The 25607-nt window shown below is 43.4% G+C and overlaps 1 protein-coding gene across 1 annotated transcript in view; it reads left to right on the forward strand.

Annotated features, from left to right (window-relative positions):
• The first annotated feature begins 3342 nt into the window (after positions 1–3342).
• nrg1 (neuregulin 1) overlaps positions 3343–25607 on the forward strand; it is an 835600-nt gene continuing 813335 nt past the window's right edge. The window contains exon 1 of the mRNA XM_087979983.1: positions 3343–3461. The gene's annotated coding sequence lies outside the window, so the exon portion shown is untranslated. The remainder of the gene's footprint in view (positions 3462–25607) is intronic.

The following is a 25607-nucleotide window of genomic DNA, read 5'->3' on the forward strand; positions in this document are numbered from 1 at the left end:
TCTCTCTCCCATCACTTTCCCATCTCCCCCATTTCCCTCTCTCTCCCCTTCTCTCCGCCATCACTTTTCCATCTCCCCAACACACTCCATCTCCCCCATTCCCCCTCTCCCCCATCACTCCCTTTCTCTCCCCATCATACCCCATTTCCCCCCTCCCCATCGTTCCACCATTACTCTTCCATCTCCCCCTCTCCCCCTTCTCTCCCCATATCGCCTTTCTTGCTTCCTCTTTATCTTTTTTCTCTCCCCCTTCTGTCTACCCCCATTTCCAGGTCTCCCATCCTCTCCTACTCCCCTTTCTCACTCTGCGTTTCTCTATCCCCTTTCACCTATGTCCCCCTCCCCCGTCTTCCCTCTCCACCTCTCTTTCGTCCCCTCCCCCGCCACTGCTTCTCCTCCCCCTCAATCCCCCTCCCCTTCCGTTTCCCCCTCCCTTCCCCCTCCCCTCCTCCCCTTTCCCTCCTCCCCTCTTCCGTCCCCTTCTCTCCCCCCCACTCCTCCCATTCCCTCCCACATTCCCCTTCCCTGTCTCCCCTCTCCCTACCCCTCTTCCCCTCCCCTCTCTTCCTCTCCCCAACCCCTCCTCCCCTTCTCTTCCTCAGCGCCCTTCCCCGACCCCTCCATTTCCCCTCTTCCCCTCCCCAGCCCCTCTCTTCGCTCACACCCAATTCCCCCCTCTCTTCCCCTCCCCACCCTGACCCCTCTTTCTCACTCCTCTCTTCCCCCTCTTTACCCCCTCTGCCTCCACCCTCGACCCACTCTTCCCCCTCCTTCTGTCTCTTCCCCCATCACTCTTGGCCCCACCCTTCTCTTCCCTTTTCCCCTCTTCTCCTCCCTCTCTCTTTCCCCCTCTCTTCTCCCTCCCTTCTCTTCCCTCTCTCCTCCCTTATTTTCTCCCTCTCCTCCTCTCTCCCCTCCCCTCTCTTTCCCCCCTCTCTTTCCCTCCCCTCCCCTCTCTTCCCCTCCCTGCCTTCTCTTTCCCTTCCCTCTCTTCCCCTCACCTCACCCTCTTTCCCTCCCCTGTCTAATCCACTCCCCTCTCTTCCCTTCCCCTCTCTTCCCCGCCCCTCCTCTCTCCTCCCCTCTCTACTCCTCCCGTCTCTACCCCTCCCCTCTCTTCCCCTTCCACCCTCTCCTGTTTGCCCCCTCCACTCTCTTCCCCCTCTGCCTCCCCTCTCCTCTCTTCCCCTTCCACCTTCCCCTCTTTTCCCCCTCAACTCTGCCCCGTCCCCTTGCCCCATTCCCCTCCTGTCTTCACCCCGCTCTTTCCCTCCCCTATTTTGCCCCCTCCCCTCTCCTTCCCCACTCCACTCTTTTCCCCTCTCTTTCTCCTTCCCTATCTCCCTTTCCTCACCCTCTCTTCCCCCTCCTCTCCCTTCCCTCTCCCCTTTCCCTTTCCCATTTCCTCCTCTCTTTCCCCTCCCCTCTCTTTTACCCTCCCATCTCTTCCCCGCTCTCACTCACTCTCCCCTCTCTTCCCCCTCTCTTTCCCCCACTCTCCTCCCTTCCCCTTCCCCTCCCCTCTATTTCCTCCCTCTCTTCCTCTCCACTCTTTCCCCTCCCCCTCTTCCCCACTCTATTTCCCCCCTCTTCCCCCTCCCCTCTCTTTCCTCTTCACCCTCCCCTCTCTTCCCCCTCTCCTCCCTTATTTCCCCCTTTAATCTCTCTTCCTCCCTCCGCCCCCCCTCCCGTCTCTTTCTCTCCCCTCTCTTCTCCTGTCTTTACCCTTCCTCGCTTCCTCCTCTTCTCCCTCTCTTCCCCGCCTCTTTCCCCTTCTCCTCTTTCCCCCACTCTTCTCCCGTCTTTCCCCCACTCTTCTGTCTTTTCCCCACTCTTCCCCCCTTTCCCATTCCCCTCTTTCTCCCTCCTCTCCCCCCTCCCCCTCTCATTCTTCACACCTCTCGTTTCTCTGTTCCCCCTGACCCCGATCCCTCAGCCCCTCTCCCAATTTACTTTCACATTGCTCTTTCCATTTGGTTCCCGAAAAATGACCGTGAGAAAGAGAGAGTGTGTGAGAGTGTGTGTGTGAGAGAGAAAGAGAGTGTATGTGTTTTATCTGAAGGGGGAGTTTTATTTTAATTGCCACTCTGTAGGTGTCTGTAATACTCGCTGTGTAAGTTGTGAACCTGCCAGCCTCCTGTGCTGGTTCTCGGTGCCAAGTTGGCGATCGTTACTTGTCTAATTTAGAGGCGGGTTTGGGGCATGTCTGTGTGTGTGTCTCTCTCTGTGTGTGTATGTGTCTGTTTCAGTGTATCTGTGTCTGGGTGTCTCTCTGTGTGTCTCTGTGTGTGCCTGTGTATGTCTGTGTGTGTGTTTGTCTCTGTCTGTCTGTGTGTGTGTATGTGTGTGAGTGCGTGTTTGTCTCTGTGTGTGTATGTGTTTGTTTCAGTGTATCTGTGTCTGGGTGTCTCTCTGTGTGTCTCTGTGTGTGTGTGCCTGTGTACGTCTGTCTGTGTATATCTGTCTGTGTGTGTGAGAGAGAGAGAGAGATAAAAGGAGAGGGAGAAAGAGCGAAAATACAACTTCAGACTTGATGGCTCCCCACCCTTTACCCAAATCCCGCCTGTCCTTTCCGTTAGCTTCCCCAGGGCCCTCACCGCTTTCTAGGTGATACACACAAAGGCAAGGCATTCCTGGTTAAAGTTAGATTGTTGGTGAATCCGCTGTTTTAATTCATTCTGATTTATTTTGGTATGTGTGTGTGCGTCTCTCTCTGTGTCTGTGTGTGTGTTGAATACTGACTGAAGGTTTGGGAGACTATCCAAAGGTTACAATGTATTTACCCGATGATGTTAGTCGAATTGTACTCTGCAGTGAAATCGGTTTGACATTGTATCTCTTCCGACTATAATTTTAAAAAGGGGTTAAAACTTTTCCAGGCGCGATTTGAAACATTTGACTGCCTCGTCAGCTTTCCGTTAGCCTTTCCCAGACCAGGGGTGGGTGGGGATGTCATCCTGAAATGGTAAACCCGGTGATTGAAAAAGAATGCAAGATGCAGAAGGTAGCCGGTCAGAGCGAATGAAACAAGGTGATCATTGCCCGGGAGATGACTCACTGCCTACCCGTTAGCAAGCAGGTGAACCTCAGAATCATGGTAGTACCATTTTCTCTCCCTTTCTCGCTCTTTAATATACGTACGGTCTCACTCACTCTCGCACCCTTCCCAAGTCAAACAGAAGGGGCGGAGAAGGGTTAATCTCCAGTGGATAGAGAAAGAGGGAGGGAGGGCGGGGAGAGGTGGTGACAGAGCAATGAAGATGGCCTCTAACACCTGGACATGCAACAACGTGTATTTGCAGGTGACCCAAGTTAGCCCAGGGCTAGTCCCCTGTTGTGCTTGACACAAGTATTGAGGGGGAGGTTTAAAGTGCTCTGCAGATATTTTGCAGCCAGCAGAATTTGCAGGCAGTGCCGTACAGACACACACAGAGAGAGAGAGAGCTGGACGGGCTCCGACGGTGAGTTCCCTGTGTGTATCTTTACTCTGAGTTTCATCTATTCGGCGGAAACGTGGCGTTATTCATGCCCGGGGCAGGCGGAATTGCACGGCGGACTGCAATGTGACAGCGAGAATGAGCAAGGAGGGAACTTTCCAGTGAGTGTGGTGCTGAAAGGCGGTGTGTCTCTCCGTGTGTGTGTGTGTGTTTTCTCTCACGGAGCTCCTTGGTTATCTCCGTAAACCCTGGGATTCCTTCTCCCTGCAGTTTGACAGTAAAAGCGGCGAGGAGGATGTGCTTTCTGTTTTGAAACGGCAGTGAGATTAGACGGCACCCGTTAGTGGGTCTGCGCTGTGGCTTCAGGGAGCAGTGCAGGTAGTTTAAACGGGGCAAAACTCCCCCTTCTCCCACCTCCCCCAACCGCGACTCCAAACACAGCCCAGTCAGTCCGGGAGAGACCGACCCGAGCATCCGCCGTTACTCCGAGTCACCCCGGGGTAGCTCGGAGCTACACCAGTGAACATTGTTCCTGTCTGTCGCTGTGTGCCCATGGTTGTTGTTATGGAGGATTACAGACACATGCATGCCTTGTCAATTCAATTGGGCGCCATATGAATGCACCAATTCCCAACAGTTTGAACAGCGGTCTACATTAACAGACGGCTCGCGTTATATAACCAGGAGATGGGCTACACATTACCGTTTAGAGCATCTCTTGCTGTGCCCATGCCAAGCACAATGACTATTTTATCTATCCACAGCAAATGCCTAAGTTTAGAACCCTCCCACCCCTTCATGCGCCCTTTAAAAATCGCTCGCGTTGCAGTTTGCAATAAAACATTAATATTTCAAATGTTAGAGCGCGCTCCCTCTGCCCGCGCACTCCTGGTCTTCGCAGTGTTTCCTGACGCCACTTCAGAGTTTGGAGGCTGGTAGCCAGTTTGGAATTGTCACCGCTTTATCTGGGTCTACTCTCCTTCTCTACTGGAAACACGCTGATCTCCAGATCAATGGCCCAGTGCACAGAGGGTGGGACACTGAGGAAGGCGGGCATGTTATCCTATTGGGAAGGAAATACCACCAGAACCAAAAATAAAAGAAGAGAATTATCAGTAACTGTTGAGCAGTCACCTTTTGTATTCAAATCTTCAGATTGAGGGAGCTCGCTAGGAGCTGGAAGTTTCATTGGTTAGAAGCAGTTTTCCCATGTATTGGAGACTAATTCTAGACTTGGTGTTTTGCAACATTCGCCGAGTTACTGAGGCTGGAACCTCCGGTGGCTGAGGTGTTCCAGGTTTGGGTTAACGCGCTGCTATTGTTACGATTTCACGAGGAGAGGAAATCAGCCCCCACCACAAAGCAGCAGTGTGCTTTCCCACCGAACACGTTGACTCGTTTGGGAATTGACTAAGAAGTTCACCAGGAATTCTGATTGGGTTCTTACGGAACGACCAAGGTCCACGTTCCCATTTACACTAAGGTGCAGAGCCCCTAGGTTTTGTTTTAATCCAACCGTCCAGATGTATCCCTGAGCAGGTGGGAACTGAACCTAGGCCTTCTGGTAGAAAGGTAGGGACACTACCACTGCGCCGCAAGAGCCCGAGACGCAGAGCCCTACACTGATCACTGGAAGTAACAATAGGTTTTTGTTTCGAGCTCAGCCACTCAAACACATCATGTCAACGCTTAAGTCTCACAGCCTTTCATCTTCCAGTCCCTTTTACAAAAAAATATTCTTTACTTTTGAACTCATTATTACATTCTTTATAAGCATGCCAGCAAGTCAGGTGCCGCACATCGTAAGTCGACCTTGTTGGTTACATGGGAAAGAACATTGTAGATGGTTTCATCTTCAAAGACAGTACAGACTCTGGGACTGAAACTAACGCTGGTGTGGCGCCACTAGACAAGACCAGCAATGGACAACCCATCATTGATCCAGCTACAGTTTTGAAATTAGATATAGTGTAAGGGAATGCATTGGTACTCCTCAGAAATCAGAGCCTTGATGCAATTGATCTATAAGACGGTTGTGTGCAATATTTCTGTTGCCCTACTTAAATATATAGACTGGTTTTCCAGGCCATTTATATTGGTTGTGTTCCTATTCTGTTGCAGCGAATGTAATGGTTGTAGTACTGTGGGCTACCAATCCCAGCAAGTCCCATCAAGCTGCTATGCACACAGTAACTCACTCTTACTTGTGAATGACCTGTTCACAGACTGCATTCGAGATATATCTGTTTCGTATTTGATTGAACACATAAAATCTTGCACCCAACTTTGATATTCGCAGGTCTGGAGCTACAGGTTTTAATCATGTGAATGACTATTGAATATTTCCTACACTTTGGAACAAGAGTTGATTTATTTTCTCCAAATATCCTGTCACTTGTCATTTATTGGTTGTTTAGGTTTTATATTTTAGTGTTATTAGAACATATAATGTTATTTTAACAAGTGAATTCATAAGATCAAAGTCTATGCTTTTAATTACTTAGCGGGAATATTACAACAGTAACATCGACAGTCACATCCCCCATTATAGTGACAGTGCAAACACAGTGCCAATATCCTTTATATGGCCAAGGATCAATGCTTCAAATCAGCAGAAAGCATCAGAGTTACATAGATACCTAACCAAAAGCAGGAATGAGTTCAAATCTGAAGGCTTCTTGCACTCCCCAGATTATAGTTAATGGATGAATCAGTCGGAAGAAAACACTGGGGCAAAATGTTATCACAATTCCCCAAAGGTAGAAGAGACAGTGCTGCCTTTCTCCTGAGGTGGTACAATGGAAAGCTAATGTAAGGCAAGCTCTTGGTTGAAAGTGAGGCAGTTAGACTGGTATTGGTCATGTCATGGAGCATGTCTGAGTTCAGTAGAATAGATAGCTCTTGGCATTGGCCCCAAACAGTGCAGTGTGTTGGGAATAAGATCAGATGGTCCACCAGTGCCATTGGCTTTTGTATGATTTGTTTATAGGCCAGTAATAATATTTCTAGGATATGCAATGTGTTATAGAGTCCAGCCAAAGCTTGTACCAGGTAATGCCTTACTAGTAACATCTTACATCCCAGAGGCAACTGCCATTTGGTTCAACATTCTTGTACTGGCTCTTTATTGTATTGGCTCTTAGAAAAAAATCTACTCAATTTCGACCTACTTGCCTGTTCTTTTCAAATATTCTACTCTTTTCCAGTAACGTTACCTCATTCTCCATTCACATATTGAGTTGTTTTAAAAATTGATTGTTTCACATGTCAGTATTGGAGTCAACATTAAATGTCTGCAGTTATATTATGAACTCTATTGATGCAAAGTTACATGCAAAGACATGAGTTGCTATTCCATTCACAATTGACAAATAAATATTAGGTATATTGGTTAGCTAAATGAAGTTCAGATTTATTCCAGCAACTTCACATGATTCATTTTATTTTGTCAGTGTCTACTATTCATGCAACAGGATGAACACTTTATACAATTAATTAATTATGTTCTGTTGCTGGTATTTACTTGGCATTTAGAACAGTGATGTTAAATGCAGAAATCAAACGAGGTTAGAATGACTTCGGGGCTGTTGCCTTTCCTGTTTCTCCCTTTGGGCTTGTAACCTGTTTTGTTCGATTATTGCACAGGGTATTAGTATTTTAACAGAACAATAGTCAGGGAATCTGATGCATTAACTATATCCAGAAGCAAAAAAAAACAAATGTGACCTGCAAATCATAAATAAGAAGTAACTAATGTGGCAAGTAGGATTCTAGTACGAGGCACCATGAGAAATGTGAGATCTTTTTCAGCTTGTTGTAAAATTAGGATCATTTTATTTAGTGCCTTGTCATGAACTGGCATACAGCATATTTTGCAAGAAGCATTCCCATTTATGTTTGAAGATGTAAAGAAATTACATCAATGATTTTAAATGCTTATTCCTGAAACCATTTCTGGAGTCAAGAATTGTTTGAGTATTAGCAATTTTGCTGCATAATATCCCATTATTGGATTTCTTGTGCAAAGTCTTTTTATAGAACTAGTGTTGTTTGGAAAATATGTAATTAATTTATTGGTTTATAATTCTATGACATATATAGATTCCTTCTTTTTAATAGATATTTTTGATCAGACATGTCATGACACACCTCTGGAGCAGGTGTGTCTTGAATACAGGCCTCCTGGCCTAGAAATAGGGACACTGTTATTGTACCGCAAGAGTCCCTTGGTTTCTCTTACCACTTGAGATATAGTCTGAGGGATCTGGCTTCATCTTGTTTCCATCAGAAAAGAAATTGGGTAAATGTTTCCAAGCAAAGTAAACAATTGTGGAATTTCAAATGTGAATTGCACCCGAAATCACTCTTTTGTTTTCTGCAATTGTTTATGCTAATTTCTAACTTAATCTTCCAGATCATGGGGGGTCAAAACTACACCCTGGGGCTGACGATGCTGACCTGGTTAAGAAGGTACTTTTTTTTGGCTATGCTAGGAATGACCTGTTAAAGGTTTTCTCTCATATCAACAAATGTTTAAATTACTGAGAGTTCATATAAACATAGCAATGAAACAATTGATCAGTATAGTTTTTAAAAGTGAATTTCAGTGATTTTTAATTAGGTTTACTCAATGGCACGGTGGCTCAGTGGTTAGCACTGCTGCCTCACAGCGCCAGGGACCCAGGTTTGATTCCAGCCTTGGGCGACTGTCTGTGTGGTGTTTGCACATTATCGCCGTGTTTCCGTGGGTTTCCTCTGGGTGCTCCGGTTTCCTCCCACAATTCAAAGATGTGCAGGTTAGGTGAACTGGCCATGTAAATTGCTCAGGGATGTGTAGGTTAGGTGCATTGGTCAAGGGTAAATGTAGGGGAATGGTCTGGGTGGGTTACTCTTCAGAGGGTTGGTGTGGACTTGTTGGGCTGATGGTCCTGTTACACACTGTAGGGATTCTATGAGTACTGGGTGACTGGACTCTCATTACGAGTGCAATGTTTTGGACACCAAGGAAGAGATTCGTGCTTTCATATATCAAATAGAGGTAATTATTGCAGCCATAATGGGAGCAGTAAACTGATGGAGTGGTCACTGAAGATAAAAATTAGAAAGTTTTTATACAAGGTTGGCACTATCCGTATTAAGAATGTAAGATGTATTTTGCTTCTCACAGAGGCAGTTTATTTTTCCTTGACTTTGTTTTTCCCCTGCCAATCTTTATTATTGCTCTCTTTGTTCTTAAAGGGATTAACTCTGTCCTGGAGCACAAATTTCAAGGCCACTGGTTGCCTCTTTGTTACTCCTGTGAATGTTAATTGCTTCTTTGACAACAGGGAGCATCAATGCCAATCCTACAGCTGTGTCCAGCCAAAATCCACTTATGTCTGCTTTCAGTAAGGGATCATTGATAGTCAGGAGCAGGGCCTCTGACTATTGGCCCCTCTGCTCTCCAACTCAAAGATACTGAAGTCAAGAGCGCTATGATCTCAGCTGATGTTAATATCAGACAAGTCAGTGGAAACATGGCTGGTTAGATCCTAACTTTGCATTTTTTTAATTGTGGAGGTAAGTCACTGAACACATTCACAAGTGACCTTTGGTGGATGATGAATAGCGTGTTTAATAAATGAGGGAAAAGCATGAACTGTAGTGTGTTCAACTCAAAAATTGGACTTTGTTACGAAGGCCAGAAAGCATTTCAAATGCACACTATTCCTTTTATCCCTGCAATATCCTTACAACCACACAAACACTGGTGAAGATACATCACTATCTCCACACGAGTGCTTCTCATTCAGGCTGGCATTGTTGAAACTAGTTTTCTGATGACAATAGCTAAATGTTATTTCCACTCATGCTGGTATCTCTCCCCAAAACACCTGAAGCCATCTACAAACAAAACTCATAATTACTTCAATTTTAGAGAAACATACAACTCAGTTTCCAGAAGATTTTTGAGCCCGATTTCTTACTGGAGAGCTTAATGCCTCAGCATCCCCTCTCTAGCACACACCACACACTGACTGACAATCTTTCGGACTATTCAGTCTGTGCCACATGATCCATAGCATCACACAATAGTGCACTTTTCTATCTTTTACCTTTTTAAAAATAAATACACCAAAATGTTAGATCTTCAAGTTTGAAATGCATGTATAATCAAACAGCGCTCCAGAATTTCCAGTATGAAACTCACAAAACTTTGAAAATGAGGCTAAAGCCAAATCATCCCATTCTTAGAGCACAACGTACAAAATGTAATTAAGCATAAAAGTTATACATTGTTCTCAGCAATACTGACACATCATCGTTCATTAACCTAAACATATCAATGAACAATTGAAATAAGTCCTGCCTGGTTCATGTGATTGTGTTGTTTACCAAGTTGGCACACGGGGCCCTTGGGGAATGACAACTGATTATATGTTAAACTTATATATTTGTGTACTGTCACAGTGGATCTTAGTGACCATTTTCACCAAACTGCTCATATGTGAGCGCTTCCTGTCAAATCATAAACCACAGTTGAGAGTGATAGTAAATATCTCATACTTCCTGAGGAAGTGGTGGATGTGGGTACAATTATAATTTTTAAAAGACATTTGGATAAGTACATGAATTGGAAAGGTTTAGCGGATATGGGCCAGGAGTAGGTAAGTGGGACTAGTTATGTTTAGGATTATGTTTAGCATGGGCTGGTTGGACCGAAGGGTCTGTTTCTGTGCTGTATGAATCTACATGAGAACAATAGTGTAGTATTGTGACACTAAAGACACTGAGATTAACGCCATGGTGGATTGAGTATAGTTTTTTTCTCTAGGATGAGTGATGGATGTTATAGTGATAGTTTGAAGACATATCATTTTCAGGAACCACACAACCAACATAGGAAGTGAAGGCCTTGCACAGTGCCTGCATTGGAACAGGTTAACAGGTTATGGCTACTCATAACCGTTATCAAAGAAGACTCAAAGAAACCCAAGGATTTGTTCATCAACAGAAATAATATTAAATAGTTATGTCTTCATATTAGAGGCAGATTAACTTTAAAATAACAGCTTGCATCAACTGTTGTGAAGTCACTTGTGGAGACTATATTGTTGAGCTTAGTTAACATCCCAGCTGCTAGCGAAGGGCAGTAGTGACACAATGCAGTGTCAAGGAGTTCTTGAGAGGCTGTGACTTCTCAGTCTACAATGCACATCCCTCCCACCCACCTACCCACCCAGCCACTCAGCCACTCACTCACTCACTCCCTCTCACTCCATGACCTAAAAAAGTCACTCCTCTGTTGTGGGGACCAATCGTTAGATTGGGATTTAAATCAGCATTGAGTGGAGTGTAGCTTTTGTATGTGCATTTCAATTTCATCATGTATTTCACTCCATAGTGAGATTTGGAAAGAAGATGCAAACTAACTGATTTCAAGTGAAACAAAATTATTGCAAGCAACTTAACCTGGCATCAACATTGTCTGGTTTGTGTTGGACTCCCTATTTACACCTCAGCTAATTTTTACCCTCTGCTGTGAAGGCCATGGAGTGTAAAACCTGCCTGAGTGTGAATCAATGTCTGATCATTCAGTTAAAATATACCCAGATGCACATCAAAGAAATTGACTCCACTCCGCTCTATTTGAATCATAGTCATACAGCACAGAAACAGACCCAGTTTGTTCGTGCCAACCAGCTATCCTAGATCAATCTAGTACCATTTGCCAGTATTTGGCCCATATCATTTTAAACCCTTCCTATTCATGTACCCATCCAGATGTTTTTTAAATATTGCAATTGTATCTGGCAGCTCATTCCATTCACACACCACCCTCTGCATGAAAAAGTGACCCCTTAGGTCCCTTTTAAATCTTTCCGCTCTCCCTAAAACTATGCTGTCTAGTTTTGGACTTCTCTAGTCTGGGAAAATGACCTTGACTATTCACACTATCCATGCCCCTCATGATTTTATAAACTTCTATAAGGCCACCCTTCAGCCTCTGCTGTTTTAGGGAAAATAGCCCCAGCTGATTCAGCCTTTCCCTATAGCTCAAATCCTTCCACCCTGGCAATATCTTTGTAAATCTTTTTCAACCCTATCCAGTTTCACAACATCTTTCCAATAGCAGGGAGACGAGAATTGAATGCAGTATTCCAAATATGGCCTAACCAGTGTCCTGTGCAGTCACAACATGAAATCCCAACTCTGATACTCAATGCACTGACCAAAAAAGGCAAGTGTACCAAACAACTTCTTCACCACCCGGTCTATCTGCAACTCCACTTTCAAGGAAGTATGAGCCTGTACCCCAAGGTCTTGAAATTTCAGTAAAAGAAATTGGTGCATTTTAACTGTGCACTTAAAACTTTTACACATAAACTGCACTTTTATGGGACAGCTAACAGCTCTGCTCATCTTGTAAACTAAGATTTATGGCATTGCTTTGATATTTTCTTGAGTAATTAAACACTCCGTTTACGCTTTTCAAATTTGGCACTTTGACTTCCTGTTTATAGAAGGATGGATGGAATCTGTTGGGTCTACTTGGAGATTTTGGAAAGGTGGGTGGGAGGCAAAACAATCCAAATGGTGGGTTACAGTTTTGGCTCAGTCCTCAAACATTCCAGGCAGGTCGAGCTTCCAGACCATTGTCACCAAAGAGCTACTGTGGATGATAAATAATAAAGTATTATATGATGTATCTGCCACAGACAGTCATAGAGTCATACAGTCATAGAGAGGTACAGAATAGAAACAGACATGTGAGGCGTTCATCCTGAAGCCATCTCTTGTCATTGTCTCCTAAAGCCAGCCTTTGTTGAAATGAAAATCATATTCTCCCCTAATGAAGAAAAGGTAGTGTGTAGATGGTGCCAAGAGCTTTCGTTCCTTAAGTTTGAATCCTGGCAGATGTGTGACAGACAGTCCCACTGTGGTTCCAGAAACGGTACATTGGTAGCTACAACAAAGGAACAGACATTTCATAGAATCCCAAAGCGTGGAAAAAAGTCTGTTGGCCCAACAAGTCAACACCGACCCTCCAGAGAGTATCCCACCCAAGTCCATTCCCCTAGCCTATATTTCCCCTCTATAATGCACGTAACCTACACATCCCTGAACACTATGGACAATTTAGCGTGGCCAATTTACCTAACCTTGGACATCTTTGGACTGTGAGAGGAAACCGGAGCACCCGAGGAAGCCCATGCAGACACAGGGAGAATGTGCAAACTCCACACAGACAGTCGCCCAAAGCTGGAATTGAACCCAGGTCTCTGGCACTGTGAGGCTGCAATGCTAACCACTAAGCCATGAAACATCTGATGGAGGTGCTTGGCACTTATCTTCTTTGTGTCAGTCTTCTGCAAAGACAGCCTTTCAAAACCAACTCTCACAGAAGCATGAAGCATTGAGTAGACATACCTTGGAGAGCATAGCAGATTATTAATCATTTTGTGGCTCCTGTGCCAAGTTCTTTTGACCCACCTGAATATGTGACCTCCACTGTCACCTCTGCTTTGGCTGGCTTTGTCCATCAGGTTGGTGGCTTGTTGCCAGCTACAGGGCAAAGAACATCTCTATTGGACAGTTTCAGGATATCGTCTCGGGTGGCATCACTGAAGGACAGCACTGCTTTTTATTTTCCCACCTACTCAAACCTCCAGGAATGGGTTGAGGCAATGAGCAAAGCTGGAATGATTCTCTTGGGTTGCAGAGGGTGGAGTGCTGTCCAGGTACCTTTCAAATATGGTGCCCAGCTGTTGGAGGCTGGCAGATCCCAGGGGTGGGCAGGATCTCCTGGCCTTAACAACCTGGCGCTCAATGCACCTGTAAGAGCTAAGAACAACGTAATGGCGTGAGAAAACCTGACCTATCCCTGAACCGAACTACCTCCTGCTACCATCTCAACACCTAATCTCCAAAATATAAAAGAAATTTTGCGGTATTCCTTTAATTAATTTTTATTTGGGCTTTTCCTGACATCTACCTTTTCTCCGAAGGTTGAAATATATCCATTTATTTTATTTGAAATGCTATTGTGTCTGAGATGTTTGAGGGGCGACATGTTACATTTTTGAGTGGCACTTCTAATTTTGATTGACCATAATAGTATTATGGCAGAGACGTCATCATTATCTGGAATGCCTTTAATGCTGTTGGCCTGCTAACAGGTTTTCATCAATTGACATATTTTTGCTTCAGCATCTCACTGGTTAAAGCTCATGCATATTTGAATCAGCTTATTATCATAAATTCATTCATGGGTTGTAGACCCATGCTGCCTAAGCTAAAGATGCAAAGCATTATGGGCAATGTATTAGCATGGAAAGAGGATTGGCTAACTAACAGGAAGCAAAGAGTGGGGATAAATGAGTGCTTTTCTGGTTGGTGATCAGTAACTAGTGATGTGCCTCAGGGATCAGTGTTGGGACAGCAATTTTTCACAATTTACATAGATGATTTGGAGTTGGGGATCACGTGTAGTGTCAAAGTTTGCGGATGATACTAAGATGAGTGGTGCAGGGAACTGTGAAACTTTGCAAAAGGACATTGATAGTTAAGTGAGTGGGCAATGGACTGGCAGATGGAATAAAATGTTAATAAATTCCTACCCATTTCGGTAGGAATAACAGTAAAAAAGATTATTACTTGAATGGTGAGAAATTGCAGCATGCTGCTGTGTAGTGGGACCTGGGTGTCCTTGTGCATGAATGACAGAAGGTTGGTCTGCAGGTACAACAGGTAATTAAGAAGTCAAATGCAATTTTGTCCTTCATTGCTAAAGGGATTGAGTTTAAAAGCAGAGAGGTTATGTTGCAGCTGTATAGAGTGCTTATAGTCCAATGGCCTCAGTATTGACTTCACCAGCTTCAAAATCCCTCCAGGCCCCCAGTCTTATCCCATGTCTAGCCACCAACCACCCCCACCCCAGCCTCGTTGACCTGACATAACCTGTCCATCTTCCTACTCACCTATCTGCTCCACCCTTCATACTGACCAATCACAGTAACCATATCAGCTATCCCACCTACTCTTCCTCCAGCCCAACCCCATCCCTCTATTTACTTCTGGGCTCCCCTCCCCCTCCCCAGTCTAGATGAAGGTTTTTTGCCGAATCGTGACTTTCCTGCTCTTCGGATGCTGTCTGACCTGCTGTGCTTTTCCAGCTTCACATCTATTGACTCTTTTGCTCAACCTACTTGAGGAAGGATGTAATTATGTTGGAGGCAGTTCAGAGAAGGTTCAGTAGATTAATTCCAGAGATGAAAGGCTTGTCTTCTGAAGAGATATTGAGCAGTTTAGGCCTGTACATGTTAAAGTTTAGAAGAATATGAGGAGAACCATTCGAGGTATAGAAAGTGTAAAAATGGATTAACAAAGTAGATATAGAGTATGTGTTACCCTTGTGGGACAATCCAGAATGAAAGGTCATAGTTTACAGTTTAGTTTAAGGCCAAGGAGGTGGCAGATTTAAAGTAGTTGAGGAATTACTTCTCTCAAAGATTCCTGAATCTGTGGAATTCACTAGCCCAGAGTGCAGTGGATGCCAGAACACTGAATACATTTGAGGAAACAAACAGATTTTTAATTAGTAAGGGGTTAAATGATTAGGAGGACTGGGCAGGAAAATGACATTGAGGCTGGTATGAGATCAGCCATGTTCGTGTTAAATGGTGGAGCAGGCTCAAGGGGCTAATTTGTCAACCCCTGCTCAAGGTTCTTCTGTTCCTATGCACATAGAACATCAAGCACAAGAACAGGCCCTTCAGCCCATCACATTTGTGCTGACAATGATGCCATAAACTAATCCTATCTACATGCATAATGTCTATATCCCTCTCTTCACTGCCTGTTCATATGTTGTCTCAGTGCCTTTTAAACATTGCTATCGTATGTGCTTCTACCACCTCTTCTGGTAGCACATTCCAGGCACCTACCATGCTCTGTATAAAAAAACCCTTGCCTTTCACATCACCTTTAAGCTCTGTCCCTCTAACCTTAAACCTAGGCCTCCTGGTGCCTGACATTTCCATCCTGGGAAAAAAGACTCCGACTATCCACCCTATCGTTGCCTCTCATCATTTTATATAATTCTATCAGGTCATCCCTCAATCTTCAATGTTCCAGTGAAACAATGCAAATTTGTTCAACCTCTGCTTTATATCTAATAGACTCCAATCCAGGCAATAGCATGGTAAACCTACTTTGAACTCTTTCCAAAGTATCACATCCTTCCTGTACTGTGGTGACTAGAACTGCACTCAATGCTCTAAATGTGGCCAAACTAAAGTCTTATATAGCTGCAACATGACTTGCTAACTTTTATACTCAATGTCTGACTGATGAAGTAAGTTTGCCATACACTGCTTTTAGCACCTTATCCACTTGTGTTTCCACTTTCAGGGAGGTATGGACTTGCACTCCAAGCTCCCTCTGTACATCAATGCTCCCAAAGGTACTGTCATTCACTGTATACTTTCCTCTTCCATTTGACCTCCCAAAATGCATCACCTCACACTGGTCCAGACTTAACTCCATCTGCCATTTCTCTGTCCAACTGTCTATATCCTGCCGTATCCTTTGGCAACCTTCCTCACCATCCACAGCTCCATGAATGTTTGTGTCATCCGCAAATTTACTAATCATATATATGTAGAAGAGATTAATGGTATTATGACAACTTTGGCACATCTACAATGTCAAACTGCCAAATGACATTCATATAAATTTTGAGCGGAACTCCCCTTTTTTACCAAAGTGACATTTGGGATTGGAAGAGCAGAGAAAAGTTCACGGGGTACAAATTAAAGAGCAATTTTCTCAAAACGATTGTATAACAACAGCAAAATCAGATTTTTACCTTCTGTGATTCATAATAGGTAATGTTCAGTGTTTTGGAACCAATTGTCACATAATTTTTCTTGTCAGCGAAGAATTGTTTAGATGTTGTGGAAAATGAAGTGATTAGCAAAAAAGTCACGTTATAAAACAAGAATGAGCATAAATCATAATAATCGCAGGGCAGACCTAATTGTTTGTAATTTATGGCACTAACTCCACTTCTCTATTCACGCAAGAGATATTAAAAAGCAAGTGGAGAAAAAAAAAGATGCAAGTTCGTTTCCCAGTGGTGACAATTTAATCCTTACATTTGCTTTTAAACTGAATAGAGTGAGCAAACTTGAATTTATATAGTGCCTTTTACACACTTTCCCATATCAGAGTACCTTACAGTCACTAATTGTGTTGATGTACAATAACTATTGATAGATAATGATTATGAAAGTCACTGACAGCCAGCAAACAGAGTGAGACACCACAAATTGCAGTGGAATTAAAGGACTAATTTTTTAATGGTTTTGATTGATGGGTGAACAATGGGCTGGATGCCAAGAAAGTTCTTCTGCTATTCTTTGATTAGTGGCTGAATAGGTCAATGGTGCAACAATTTAATGTCTCCTGCAGAAAGCTGGACTCTTTCACAATGCAGCACACTCTCAGTGCAGCTTTGCAGTTATCATTTATATTTTTGAGTTGGACTCGTATTTCTAAAATTATGGATCCCAGCTGTTGCTGGGGTGATGAGTAAATCAGATTCGGTCTGTGGTAAGATTGAGTTTCGCCCTTACTTTTATGGGGCAGGACTGAATGTGTGAGTTTGGTCAGACACCAATTGGAATAGTCCAATCTGGAAGTAACAAAGCCATGAATGAGGATTTCATCAGGAGTTGAGCTGAGATAGAGTTAGGCAGTGTTGTACTGGTGGAAATAGGCACTCTTAATGATGGTGCAAATACTTGATCAGAAGTTCATTTTGAGATTAGATATAACATTCACATTGTAAACAAGGGATGGAATGGGGCTAGAAAATGGAGTTCCCTTGTTTCCACGGGCTTTGCTTATTTAGTCCTGGATCCTGGAAAAATAGCTAGACAATTTAGATGGTGGGCTGTCAGGAGAGATCTTGGTAAGGTTGAGCTCAATGCTATGATTCCAGTTGTTGACAAGTCAGGACCCAGAATGAAATCTGGTTTGATAGATCTTCTGCTTGTTGACATCATTGTTGACAGGAGTAATGCCAGACGACTGGAGGATAGTAAACATTGCTCCTTTGTTTAAGAGGGGGAATCGGGATAAACCTGGTAATTATAGGCTAGTGAGCCTTACTTCGGTTGTAGGTAAGGTGTTGGAAAAGGTTGTAAGACATAGGATTTATAATCGTCTGGAAAGGAATAATTAGATTAGGGATAGTCAACATGGTTTTGTGAAGGGTGGGTCATGCCTCACTAACCTTATTGAGTTCTTCGAGAAGGTGACAAAACAAACCGATGAAAGTAAAGCGGTTGATGTTGTGTATGTGGACTTCAGTAAGGCAATGGATAAGGTTCCACACAATAGGCCACTGCACAAAATACGGAGTTTTGAGATTGAAGGTGATTTAGCAATTTGGATCAGAAATTGGCTAGCTGAAAGAACACAGAGAGTGGTGATTGATGGGAAATGTTCATCCTGGAGCTCAGTTACCTGTGGTGTGCTGCAGGGATCTGTTTTGGGGCTACTCTTATTTGTCATTTTTATAAATGACCTGGATGTGGTCTTGGAAGGATGGGTTAGTAAATTTGTGGATGACACTAAAGTAGGCAGAGTTGTGGATAGTGCCGAAGGATGTTGTGGGTTACAGAGGGACATAGATAAGTTGCAGAGCAGGGCTGTGAAGTGGCAAATGGAGTTTAATGTGGAAAAGTGTGAGGTAGTTCACTTCGGAAGAAGTAACAGGAATGAAGAGTACTGGACAAATGGAATTCTTGGCAGTGTAGATGAACAGAGAGATTTTGGTGTCCAGGTGCACAAATTCCTGAAAGTTGCCAACCATGTTGATAGGGTTGTTAAGAAGGCATATGGTGTGTTGGCATTTATTGGTAGGGGGATTGAGTTTTGGAGCCACGAGGCCATTTTACAGCTGTACAAGACAATGGTAAGGACACACATGGAGTATTGCGTGCAGTTCTGGTCATTGCATTATAGGAAGGATGTGGAAGCTTTGAAAAGGGTTCAGAGGAGATTTACCAGAATGTTGCCTGGGAAGGAAAGAAGGTCTTACGAGGAAAGGGTGAGGGAACTGAGGTTGTTTTTGTTGGAGAGAAGAAGGTTGAGAGGTGACTTAATTGAGATGTATAAGATAATCAGAGGGTTAGATAGGGTGGACAGGGAGAGCCTTTTTCCTCAGATGGTGATGGCCAGCACGAGGGAACATAGCTTTAAATTGAGGGGTGATAGATTTAGGACAGATATTAGGGGTAGTTTCTTCACTCAGAGAGTAGTATGTGCATGGAACGGCCTGCCTGCAACAGTAGTAGACTCGCCAATGTTAAGTGAATTTAAATGGGCATTGGACATACATATGGATAATAATGGAATGGTGTAGGTTAGATGTGCATCAGATTAATTTCACAGGTCGGCGAAACAGCGAGGATCGAAGGGCCTGTACTGCGTTGTAATGTCCTATATTCTATGTTCTATGCTGTTTTTGTTTATTTAGTTAGTTAACGTGGTGGTGAGTCACTGAGGCGTACTCACACGAGGGCTGCAAACTTCCTTTAAATACAGAATAGAAATTTATCATGTGAAAGAAGAAAAAGCTATCCAAATATAGAAGGCAGTTGGAAAGATCCGAAATACACAGCAAAGCAAAGTTTCAAACCAAAGCAGAAATTGCTGGAGAAACTCAACAGGTCTGCCAGCGTCAGTATAGAAAGAATCAGAGTTAACATTTCAAGTCTGGTACACTTCTTCAGAACAAGACAGGCAAACTTTCAACCTCTCTTCTAACATTATTCATTGCAGAGACTCAAGTCCAGGGAAATTGCTCCCCCATCTCAATCTTTAGGGTTCCTAATCGATGGACACATTATAGTTTCTTTGCCATGGATCACAGATGTAATTTGATGAGTCCTTTCCAAGTCTGGTAACTTAAATATTTCTCAAATTGGAGAGCCTAATAAACTCTAGTTTAGTTCTAATGAACTCTACATTTCTAACCAAATTCTTCTGGTTTACAAGTTTCACAAACTAAATCCTTCTACTGAGGTATCTTGTTTCCTGAACAGACCTGAACGACCTTTAGAAGAGAAGCTAAACTTGATTCTGAACTCAACCCCGCTGTCTTCTGAACTAAATTTAAAACTTGGCCACTCTTGGATTTTTCTGAATAGTTTACTCAACCAGTTGTAAACCCAACAGTATAAGCATCTTTCCATTAACACCACAGGGGTTTACAGTTACGTGTATTTTGACAAATGCTAAATTTATGTTACTGCTCCAGAAGGACTCGCTGACCATTTTTACAAGAAGAAAACTCTTCAGAGAAGTAATCAATGCTCATTTACCTCAAGTTTGAAATCCAAATTTCAAAAATTATGTGATAAATGATACACTTCGACTGCAATTCAGTTTTTAGATAATATTGTGAGTAAGATGCTTGTAGATGAGAAATAGGGCTGGTCACAAAAGGGACTTGGGGAACACTGAACTTCACCATGTCAGCTTGGGACAGTTCTTGCATGTTGGATCTAAACGAGACATCAATGGTTGACAGCAAATTATAGATTTAACAAGAGCCTGGAATAATTTTAAGGAACTACTCAGCAAACTGATAATATCTTCTCATGCTGACAATGGCACTCCTTATCGGTCAATGGTGACTTTGTGATTTATACGAGACAGTATCAGCTCTTGGTGACCTTTGTCTGCTAAACTATTGAAATGCACTGAGTACACCCATAAATTCTCAAGTGTTACACTATAGGTTGCTGAGTCTGTTGACCTATCTCTGTACAGTGTCAAGATAACATTTAGAATTCGTTCAGCAGAATTTTGTAGTACAGCACTTGGACTCTTGCCTAAAATGGCCATGATTCATTGCACATTTATAATAAAACAGACCAACCATTTAAAGATCCCCTGGACTGTCACATGAAATGAGCTTATAGGTTGGCCCTGTAGTCTTTTTTTGCCTATTATCTCCAAGTTATTCTGCCATATCTACATATCTGGTACATCTGAACATCTTGCATAAATGATGCAATCAGAAGACCAGTCCAGGGAGAGCCCCAGTGTCATCATTGTATTGGTTCAAGAGGCTTAACATACAAATTAAACCTTCCAGGATTACCATATTAAGAATTCTAAAATGCAAAATCCTATGCACAAAAAGAAAATTAGCTCATTTCAACAGAAAAAATTGTTACATTGAAATAGCATTTTGACGAACATGCAGTATGAACTGATTTACTTGTAGATAAGTGTAAATTTGAAGTTTTCGGTTTCTGACCACACTATATACTTTCATCTACAACAGTTAAGGTTGCAGCCCTGACTCAGTTGGTCACACTCTTGCCTCTGTGTCAGAAAGCTGTGGACTTGAGCACATAATTCTAACTGACTCTCCAGGGCAGTAGTGTCATTGAGCTGTATAACATGGAAACAGACCCTTCGGTCCAACTTTTCCATTCAGACCACATACCCTAAATAAATCTAGTTACATTTACCAGCGTTTGTCTCATATCCCTCTAAAATCTTTCTATTCACATATCCATCCCTTCCTATTCATATACCTTTCCGGATGCTTTTTAAATGTTAGAATTGTACCAGCCTCCACCACTTCCTCTGGCAGCTCATTCCACACATGCATGACTCTCTGTGTGAAAAGGTTGCCCCTTAGGTCCTATGCCCTCTAGTTTTTGGACTCTCCCACCCTGGGGAAAAGATCTTATCTATTCACCCTAACCATGCCCCTCATGATTTTATAAACCTCTATAAAGTCACTGTCTTGGATCACAGGGTGTATCCAAATGGTTCATCTCAGGTTCAGTTAAATGTAGTTAAGAGAAGACTCAGCAACAGCAATTTGCATAAATATGAACATCTATTAAGTAATAGTAAAAGATGGAAAAGGGGGGATAAATAAAAGACTGAACTGTGACCATCTATTAAGTAATAAAAATGAATAAAAAGGAAGGAAAATAAAGCAATGAGCCTCATGCCCTCCTGCATGTCAGGGGACCCTTCAATCTGGTCTGGAGGCATAGTTTGATTCTGGCACCGTTCATGATTCTGGTCTGAGGTGAAGTCCAACAACTTGGAAGGAAAATCTCTCTCTTACACAGTGCAACAAACAACCAGCACAGAGGAAACACAGATAGAGAAGACAAAGCTGCTTGTCAGTATAGAAACCAAGTCTGGATTCACAGGACTCATTCAAGGGCAGGCAGCTTGTCAGGTATCATCAACAATTGCAGGGAGAAAGTGACGACTGCAGATGCTGGAGATCAGAGATAAAGATGTGTTGCTGGAAAAGCGCAGCAGGTCAGGCAGCATCCAAGGAACAGGAGAATCGGCGTTTCGGGCATAAGCCCTCCTTCAGGAATGAGCCCTCATTCCTGAAGAAGGGCTTATGCCCGAAACGTCGATTCTCCTGCTCCTTGGATGCTGCCTGACCTGCTGCACTTTTCCAGCAACACATTTTTCAGCTCGTCAACAATTGCAGCCGTTCAGCCCATCCAAAAGATCATTAATATCATCATTAACTATTAGCCCTTTGTCCCATCCCATACAATCACTCCTCAGCCTCCGGCGCTCCAGGGAAAACAGCCCCAGTCTATTCAGCCTCCCCCTGTACCTCAAACCTTCCAACTCTGGCAATACAGTTGAGGGTCTGCAATATTGCATATTTCAGATGAAATATTTAAATGAAAACAGGCTGCTCTCTGGGGTGGGTTTAAAAGACCTCATTGCAATATTTGAAGAAGAGCAGGAGACTTCCCCTGGGGATCCTTGCCCGTGTTCATCACTGAGCCAGCATCAGGAAAACAGACAAGTTCGTCACCGTTGGTTGTGGTATTCCTTACAATTCATCAGGAAGTGGTGGAGGCTGGTACATCAGTAACTAAGGTGGGGGATATTTCTCTCCAGGTAAATGGAAAGGAAGCGGGTTAAAAGGAAAATTAATTGGAACATTGCCGCAAAAGTGAGCAATTCAGCCCACTAAACCTGCACCATTCAATAAGATCATGGTTTATCATCCACTTTACTGCATTTTCTCCCATACAATTGCTGTATCCTCAATGTCATTGGCATTTAGAAATCTGACAATTTCTGTTTTAAGCATGCTCATTGACTGAGGGTGTGGAATTCCAAAGCTTCACAACTGTCATAGAACTGTAGAACCCTACAGTGTGGAAGCAGGCCATTCAGTCCATCAAGTCCATACCGACCCTCTGAAGAGGATCCCACTCAGACCCCCCACCACAACTCTATCCCTGTAACCCTGCATTTCCAATGGCTAATCTACCTAGCCTGCACATCCCTGGAAACTATGGACAATGTAGCATGGTCAATCCATCTAATCTGTACATCTTTGGACTATGGGAGCAAAGCAGAGCATTCTCCTCATCTCTGTCCTAAATGGCGTTCCCTCTATTTTGAAATTATGTTCCTTGATTGTAGACTCACTATGCAGGAGAAATATCTGTCCCACATCTACCCTGTCTATTCCTTGAAGTATGTTGTAGATCTCAAAGAGATCACCTCTTATGCTTCAAGTCTCCAAAGGATACAGGCTCAGTTTCCTCAGTCTCTCTCCATAGGATGGTCCCATCATCAAGGAACAAGTCGGATGGATCTTTGTTGCACACCCCCCAAGACAACAATACTCTTCCCAGGGTAAGGGGACCCAACCTGTACATAGTGAGGCAGTTTGCCATCGGACAGAAACCCACCTGCTTCTAGCCACACCTCAGCAATCACAGTTTATGAGGGAAGGCCCATGAGTGACTTTCCCAATGCACCACCAGCTAGTACACTTTATGGGTGGCTAAGTGGTTAACACTGCTGCCTCACAGTGCCAGGGACCCAGGTTTGATTCCAGCCTTGGGCGACTGTCTGTGTGGAGATTTCACACTCTCCCCATGTCTACGTGGGTTTCCTCTGGGTGCTCCGGTTTCCTCCCACAATCCAAAGATGTGCAGGTTAGGTGAACAGCCTGTGCTAAATTGTCCATAGTGTTCAGGGATATGTAGATTAAATGCATTAGTCAGGGTAAATGTAGGGGAATGGTCTGGGTGGGTTACTCTTCAGAGGGTTGGTGTGGACTTGTTAGGCTGATGGTCCTGTTACACACTGTAGGGATTCTATGTATATGTATCATCCTCCAACTGGCCTGATATTCTATTTTGATTTAATCCCTACCCTCCCCTTCACTTTTTCATTTACTTAGACATTACCCTTGAAGAGAAGGCCGCCGCCTGTCACTGGCCACTTGGGTGTTTTCTCTTCCTGCTGGTGAAATATTAATAAAGTTGTCTGCACACGTTGTTTCTTCACTGTATCCTATACCTGCACGAACATGACATGGGTGCTGGGGAGAAATGAGCACCACCGCTGTTTGGTAGTCGTGTGGGGATTTAAAAAAAAAAACAGGAAATTAGAATCTTCTCAGTTCAGGAGTCTGACTCTGAGCCGGATGGCCACAGCCAGTGTGATGTGCATAAGTAAATAAAGGGTGGCTTAGTTACGGGTTACCGGACTCTCTGCAGTTAAAAATAAATAACTGGTTTGGTTCCCTGTTTTCTCAACAGACAAGAGAGGTGGCTGTTATCCCACAGTGAAATCTGACTGGTCTGGACCTCCAAGGTATCCTATTTGCAGGGCACCTGGGGGATGGCTGGTTATTGGAGAGGCATAGCTCGGAGGTTCCTTGTCCTTAAAGATGGCCACTCACATATTTATGCAAAAAACATATATCTTAGAATACATATCAAAAATACTTCATAACCTATTGCACAGTCACGTTGTGATGATAAAGGTCATATGCAAATGCATATTTTGAAAATTTCAAGTCTTTTGTGTTTTAAGTATAGTGACATTTCTCTTCGAGGAAGCTCTGGAACTTGTCGTAAACATGCATGAATATCACATAACATAGATATTCCAGAAACATATTTGCGCACATATATGATGGTAAGAGCTTTAATAACCTTCACGTTGATGAGATAAGTCAATCGAAAAATGCTGATTAGTTAGGAACAGTAATCTGAAGCCTGTGGAATTATGGATCCTACCCACAACTTCATGAGGTGCAAGTTTGAACCTCAAAATCACCTGGAAAGATAAGCACATTTTGATTTTTGTAGAAGGTGCAGGGTCCAAGCAAATTTCATTTAAGGGAAGGGGTGAATTGTTGGTGGAAGGTGATATCACTTAGCTACCCATTAGATAACTAGGAGGAAATGTACCCTAAACAGACCTAGACTACCTCACAGCATCAGGGACCCATGTTCAATTCCACCCTTGGGTGGCTGACTGTGTGGAGTTGCACATTCTCCCCATGTCTGCGTGGATTTCCTCTGGGTGGTCTGGTTTCCTTCCACAGTTCAAACATGGGCAGGTTAGGTAAATTGCCCATAGTGTCCAGGGGTGTGCAGGCTAGGTGGATTAGCCATGGGAAATGTAAGGTTATGGGGATTGGATGGTGGGGGCAGGAGAATCTGAGTGGGATGCTGTTTGGAGGGTCGATGTGGACTCACTGTTTCCACACTGTAGGAATTCTATGATTCTATGGCATTTCTAACATCGTTACTGGTTTAATTGGATTTGAAATATTCCTCAAGTCATTGTGATCTACAAGCACGGAGGGACTGCAAAAAGGATACTGATTCTTTATTAACAAGGATGTTGTGATGGGATTACTGCTGAGCGTGTTTGTTAGAGACATAAAGGCATTTTATTCATATGTGACGCTCAGCAAATTAAGTTCCAGACGTTATTTACAATTCTTGATGGGGTAATTTGACATTTTGAAACTTCATAATTCCAGAGGGGATGACAGTGGCCTTTAGGTTACCATTGAACACAGCTGTAAACTGGATCTAGCTGAGGTAGCACTTTGCTCAGCTGTTGAAGCAGTTTTGCTGATGAGGTTGAAAGATGTCCATTGCGCACACCACTCAGTAGTGTGGAATAATCACTGCAAACCACAGGAAATTCATTTGAGCATCTGTCTGCTGAAGCTGGGACATTACCAGATTGTTTTGTTCCCCTTTATTGTATCCAAGTACTGACATTCCATTTTCAGTGCTAATGGTTGATTCAATGTCTTTGAAAAATGCCAAATATATCAATGTG

This window comes from Chiloscyllium plagiosum, unplaced genomic scaffold, assembly GCF_037043375.1.
Source record: "Chiloscyllium plagiosum isolate Xiang-an unplaced genomic scaffold, Cpla_swu_hap1 HiC_scaffold_36, whole genome shotgun sequence".
NCBI lineage: Eukaryota > Metazoa > Chordata > Chondrichthyes > Orectolobiformes > Hemiscylliidae > Chiloscyllium > Chiloscyllium plagiosum.